Below are 6,887 nucleotides of genomic sequence, written 5' to 3'. Positions count from 1 at the left end.
GCCGGCACTAGAGATTGTAGAGAAGCCACCCACCGGAGATGTGAAGATTAGGATAATTGCTCCTTGGTCTTGCAAAGATGTCATGCTTTTATTTATGGCTATGATCATTGTTTTTCTTATTTGGAAGTTGATGTAGGCTTAGTTTCGTAGAACAGTAGGTGGACTTTGTTATATGTGGTCAATCAAACAATGAATTTATTCTAGGTGAACATATGCTATTATTGGATTTTGTTGTATGTGGACTTATTATTAGACTTTGCATTAAACATATTATATATATAATATGAACATATGCTATTAGTAGTTGTCCGCAGCCAAAACTAACCATGATCATGTCACAACCATGACTCGTCGTCACCTATTACCCCGTCGCCGAAGAACAGATCGGCAACAAGAAGCTGCTGATATCGCTAGGACGGGAGAGCCGCATGATCCGACAAACGGTGAGAACGAGCAGCCATAGACCCTGTCCGGCCTGCTCAAGCTGGGTCAAAATGACCAAGATGGCCAGGTAACTTTGATATCATGTGACTATGTAGCCATGCACGCTAATCAATTGAGAGGGTCATAGCTTACCTAAAACAGCCGGCGGAAAACAATGAATGCGGGTTTTATGTAATGTGGGCAATGCTTCGCTACATCGGTGGAATATCAAAAGAAGCAGATAAGTTAGTGTGTATAATCCCTATTTCATTTATGTCTGTTAATAATTTAACAAAATGATTTATTGATTCCTCTTTGGATATCATCGTTTTGAATGACAACGCAAGAAATATAACCACAAAAGGCTGTTAGACATGGAGATCGTCGCACTGCAATCGGAGCTAGCAAAAGATGGAGTATTTTCCATTGCACAATACATGAAGTTCAAGGACCAGTGTGGCCTAGAGCGGCTCGCTAGATTATTATAAGAAGTCCGAGAAGCATGCTTAATCTTATCGAATAATTTCTTTTTTATTTTGAGGGATCGAGATTTTGATAAGAATATTTGAACCGTAGCATTTGTAATGTTTAATATTGATGGACCTGTCATCTACTTAGCGTATATAAAATAAAACCCGATTCCACAAAAAAAATATAAATTAAAATAAATTATAAAACAATAAAATGCGAACTGGCCATCACTGCCGGTTAACAACAAACCGGCAGTCATGGCCAAGATGGCACTGTCGGCTTGAACCACAAACCGGCAGCGTTGGCTTAGACATCATTGCTGGGTCTTGTCCCAAACCGGCAGTGCTAGTTACGACAACACTGCTGGCTAAAGACACAAACTGACAGTGATGTTAGAGGTTACACTGTCGGGTGGTCTCATGAACTGGCAGTGTTTGTTGAGCTGAACTCTGCCGGGTTGTGTAAAGTACTGGCAGTGAAGTTGAAGAACACTGCCGGTTTGTAGGAACCGATAGTGATAGATAACCCTCATCACTGTCGGTATGGTTGTGCCGGTTCAAAATTCAGCAGTGATGGGGTGTTTTGAATCGGGAGTGATGTCAAGATCTGTGGTAGTGCCTAGAAGATGATTTCTTTGTTTAAATACTTATTTTTTGTTCAACTGTGATGCGTACTTTAGTTGATTCTCTCTGTATTCTTGCTGATTATTGATATGTCTAGACCCCAGAATTAAAATAAATACAATGCACTATTCAGAGGTGTGACTTGCAAGCTTGAATTTTTTTTGCTTTCTTCTGAATAATTTTTGGATAAACAAGAGCACACATTCGGCGTCTGAAAATAAAAATAGCATTATGCTTCTATTTGGTATGCAAATGCAACTGTGCAAGTGCGCGGAAAACGTGAATGTGTGTGTTTGAAGCTTCCAAATAACTCTTGTTTTCCATGAAAGGCTACGGCTGGACTCTTTCAGTGTTTGCAAAAGGTAACTGCAGGCCTGTCATAAGCACAAATATCAGCAAGTTGCAATTTTTTGTTGTTTTCTGAAATGCTTACAGCATGTCTTTTATATTGCTCTGTCCAGACATATCTTACTCCAATTCCATTCTTATCGTCTTCTCAAATTTCTCAATGAGTTTCGTGTTTTTGTAAGTAAAATACCAGGAGCTTTCTCTTTCAATTAAGACAGGAAAGAGAGCTTTCAGAGAAAATACAATTTACAGCCCAGGCTGCAGCAGCACAGCAAACCAGAGGACGAAGATAAGGCTTAGACAGGCCTCAAACACAACCAAAGCAAACAAAGTAGTGTTATCATCTTCATCCTAGATAACCTTGTATACAAGTTTCAGATCAAAAATTACAATGTGCATACAACATCTTATAGCATATCTATGATCAACTCTTACAGATCAATTTCAGAACAAAAGCCATTGTCTCATGTAGGCTAAAAAAATTGTACGATAGTCTATTTGGGTCCTTTGCAACCTCTGTGAGGTATCCATCAACTTAAGTTCACAACAGGCTGATGCTTCTTCCGACTGGCATGCGAAGCTCACTCGTGCACATCTGTCCACACTTCAGCAAATTATTGTTGCCTTCTGTACCTCTGCTGGTGTTCAGTTTTTCTATCGATCTTACATATCTGAACTGACTGCAACATAAAAGAAAAAATAAACATCATCAATATGTACTGAACGGCAAGACCTTAAAGGCTCAGAGGGTGTACTGTAACAGTAGTTTACATTAACATGATATCCTGTTAATGGAAATTGCTTTCACATGTGAATAAACGAATTACAGCAACAGGAGAGGGAGAGGGATTGGGCTTCAACCACGGTGAGGAGGAATTCATGATTGGCATTCAACCAAATTGTGTCATCTTGTGTGCCTGATCAACCAATTTTAAAAACGGTCACAGGCTGCCTTGATAGGCAAAAAAAAAAAAGGGTGTGCACCACTACAGTTGCATACCTAAGAACTTTCGCCGGCGTTGGTGGCGGAGGGAAGGTCGCCGGTGGAGGTTGCGGATCTGAGAGGGTCGAACCGCCCGGGCCGCGATCGTAGTTCTTGGGGCCGTCCGCGGGGCCGGCTTCCTCGACTCCGGTGTGGAGTCCTGCTCCTCGACGCCTTGGACGACGGTCGCCTCCGCGCCTTGGACGAGTAACAGATGCAGAGTAGATGGAAGCCCAAGCCCGTGAAAGCCCGGAGCCAAGCGCTAGCGGACTCACCTGCGAGTGAGCCGAGCAAATGTGAGAGTCGCCCGTGATTACATACCCCTTGCCCACCGCAGCCGATCCGCTTAAGAAAATCAGCACCGCATATGTACAAGTAAAATAAACGCCGGTCATTATCAGACAAACCTCAGTAACCTAGTGGTAGATGAGCCTTTGTGTGTTCGAAGCTCGCGTGGAGCAATTTTTGTTAATTTTTAATCTACTACTTTTCCAAAATCCTTTCTAACATTGTTGTTTTTTTGCTACTTTGACTTTGATTGACGATTTTTTTTTTGCTGTTTTCTTACTGTTTTTTCCTCCTTATGAAACTTATGTTAAGAAACCTTTCACTATTACTACTACTACATGTAGAATTTATTCACCATGGAACTATCTCCACTCACATTAAACAGGTATCACTACTACTACTACCGGAGCTACTGCGATTGCAAAGGCACGTGTCCTCCCCTCTCGCCCTCGCCATCCTTCTCGCTGGAGCGGCCACGATTCGCTGCTCAGTGGTCGGTGGTCGGCACCGATTCCCTCGGCGCTAGGGCAAGCATCGCGAGAGGTGGAGTGGGGCGGCGGGGAGGGCGTCGAGGACGACGGCGAGCTCGGCAATAGGTGTAGAGAAGAGGAATCACCGAAAAAGATGTACTAGGCGGCGTCCCACGAGAGGCAGCGCGAGGCGGGTACTAGGCGGCGTCCCTTGAGAGGCAGAGCGAGGTGGTGGGGAGGACGTCGAGGACGACGGCGAGCTCGGCGATAGGTGTAGAGAAGAGGAATCACCATCGGGTGTCACGAGCAGCGTCGAGGTGCACAAACCAGTCTCAGCCCCTGGTCGACCCTCAGCAGCAACGAGGCGCCATGCCGCGAACGAGGCCGCGCGGGAGAGCGTCGCCATGCCGGAATGAGACAAGCAGGGGCTACCTTCTTGTGCGTCGGGGCCACGCTATACTACTCCTGCTGCTGCTACTACTAAAATCTTGAAATACAAATTTTAAATTGTCCTAGTATAAAGTTTGTGAATTTTTTAAAAAAGTTTGAAATTACAAAGTTTTAAATCGTATAAAGTATAAAGTTTTAAAGGTGCTAGTATAAGTTTTTTTAATTTAAAATGTGTACCAAGTTTTTTTAAATTACCAAGTTTTTTAAAAATTACCAAGTTTTTTGAAATTACCAGGTTTTCATTTAAAATTCATCTGTTGTCCGGTAACAGCATAAAAAAATAGATATGTCGTAGGGCTCTTCGCGCACCTTTTTTTTTGGAACCGAGCTAACTCTTTGTTTATTGGAATCTTAGTAAAACTTGTTCAAATATCCTCAAATCATTAGTGGACCTGGACCATCAACGTGATGAGACGACAACCAGCTTATAAGTTTGAAAATTTGGGAAACCTGGACTGCTGTCACAGATCCCACCAAATTTTCCAAATGAAACTCAGTGGCGCCATTCTTTGCAGCGAAATTTCAGTGCCAAAACACCCGCGCCCACAACTGGTCCCACGTTTTTCCCTCCCCACATTACGTGACGTGACTATTCATCTCCATTCCTAATACTCGCTAATCTAATCGGGTGGGAGAGCATATAGCCGCAGCCGCCAGGCGCCAGTTAGGGTTTTGGGCCTCGACCAAGGGGAAGAAGATGGCGACCCGTGCGGAGGGACCGGCGAGAGCGGCAACAGGGACACCTTCGTCGTCGTCGATGCCCACACCTGCAGCGGCGACGGCCCCTGCGTGCAACACGCCAACAGCTGCGTCGGTGCGCGCACCTGCCTCCACGATGTCCAGACACAAGGCGACGATGTCGCTTTTTTGGACACCTTCGTCCAGGACGGCGACACCTTCTGCCGATGAAGATGGAGGTGACGGCAGCCAAGGACGAGAAAGCCGCCGGCATTCCTCTCAGACCGACGACGGGTAAGGGCACAAAATATCCCCTCCCCTCCATAAGCGCCCCTGGCCGGACGGCCGCTGCGCCGCGCGTGCCCCCTGGCCGGGCAACTGTGCGTGCCGCTGGCCGCAGGGTGCTGGCGGAGTACACCGTGGTCATCCCGGACGGCCGCTGCGCCACCCGTTGCCGCTGCTGTCGATGGCTAGTAGAATAACATCGTCCTGGAAAGCCGACTCCATCTTCCACACAGAATATTTAGATGGAATTTTCAATTTTATATGTTGCATATGACTTGACTTCAGCCAGGCTCCGTATCTCAGGTCAAATTAACTCTGGATATATTCATGACAAACCTCCAATCCTGCTAGCTTTTCGTATTCTCTTGCTTTCGGTTGACTGTTGATTGGCAGAATCACTACTGGAAAACTGTACTTTGCCGAGTGCTTTTTATCGGAGCACTCGGTAAAGAAATATTTTGCCGAGTGCCGTACTCAGCAAAATAAAGCACTCGGCAAAGGTGGCACTCGGCAAAGCCTGGCTCTCGGCAAATCTGGGCTTTGCCGAGTGCCGCGGCACTCGGCAAAAGTCCCACTCGGCAAAAGGTGGCCGTCCGTGACGGCGACAACCTGCCGTCAGATTTTGCCGAGTGCCTAACGGATGGCACTCGGCAAATTTTTTTTTATTATTTTTAAAAACTTATTTTGTCGAGTGTAAGCGTTGGGCACTCGGCAAATTTTTTTTTAATTTTTTAAAACTTATTTTACCGAGTGCCAGCGTCAGGCACTCGACAATTTTTTTTTTTTTGAAAATCAACTTTGCCGAGTGCCCCCTAGGCCGGCACTCGGCAAAGCCCACTTTGCCGAGTGCCCCCATGGCACTCGGCAAATTTTTTTTTGATTTTGGGCCCAAATTTTTTTCTGTGGCCTTGTGACAGTATTTCAAACTCTATTTTAAAATTTGGGGCAATTTTGACTTTTTTGATATATTTTATTAGTTTATTTCGTTTCGTCTAATTTTTTGGGATATTTCAAATTTGAACTGCAGGTACATGGAATAATGGACTTTGGTCATCGAAAAATTGATACTCATGATATTTAGGGTATGTTTAGGCCGTATCCAGGAAGTCACATGAAATCTCGAGCATCTCGTTGACGTAACATGTCGAGGTACTTGCTGGAAATGTGATTTTAAATTATATAAAATGCAAACGAAGTCCGAAAATCATGAAACTTGTCGAGGCGTCGTGTTATCACATGTGGAGGCTGTGGTAAAAAATTGTAAAGGTTTATAAATTGCTCGAAACCTCAGCCTTCACATGTGATAACACGACGCCTTGACAAGTTTCATGATTTTTGGACTTCGTTTGCATTTTATATAATTTAAAATCACATTTTCGGCAAGTACCTCGACATGTTACGTCAACGAGATGCTCGAGATTTCATGTGACTTTCTGGATACGGCCTAAACATACCCTAAATATCATGAGTATTAATTTTTGGATGACCAAAGTCCATTATTCCATGTACCTGCAGTTCAAATTTGAAATATCCTAAAAAAAATTAGACGAAACGAAATAAACTAATGAAATATATAAAAAAAAAGTCAAAATTGCCCCAAATTTTAAAATAGAGTTTGAAATACTGTCATAAGGCCACAGAAAAAAATTTGGGCCCAAAATCAAAAAAAAAATTTGCCGAGTGCCATAGGGGGCACTTGGCAAAGTGGGCTTTGCCGAGTGCCGGCCCAGGGGGCACTCGGCAAAGTTGATTTTCAAAAATTAAAAAAATTTGCTGAGTGCTTGACACTGGCACTCGGCAAAATAAGTTTTAAAAAATTAAAAAAAAATTGCCGAGTGCCCAACGCTTACACTCGGCAAAATAAGTTTT

The 6,887-nt window shown here is 44.0% G+C and overlaps 1 long non-coding RNA gene across 1 annotated transcript; it reads right to left on the bottom strand.

Annotated features, from left to right (window-relative positions):
- Nucleotides 1-2,189: 2,189 nt before the first annotated feature.
- On the bottom strand, nt 2,190-3,142 carry LOC136544742 (uncharacterized). The gene is made up of 3 exons (XR_010780815.1): nt 2,866-3,142; nt 2,693-2,782; nt 2,190-2,545 (listed from the first exon to the last, which is right to left on the bottom strand). It is a non-coding gene; the product is annotated as an uncharacterized lncRNA (long non-coding RNA).
- Nucleotides 3,143-6,887: the final 3,745 nt, after the last annotated feature.

Source organism: Miscanthus floridulus, chromosome 3 (assembly GCF_019320115.1).
Source record: "Miscanthus floridulus cultivar M001 chromosome 3, ASM1932011v1, whole genome shotgun sequence".
Lineage (NCBI taxonomy): Eukaryota > Viridiplantae > Streptophyta > Magnoliopsida > Poales > Poaceae > Miscanthus > Miscanthus floridulus.
The sequence above is the reverse complement of the archived record's forward strand: the minus strand, read 5'-3'. Positions and strand labels throughout refer to the sequence as shown.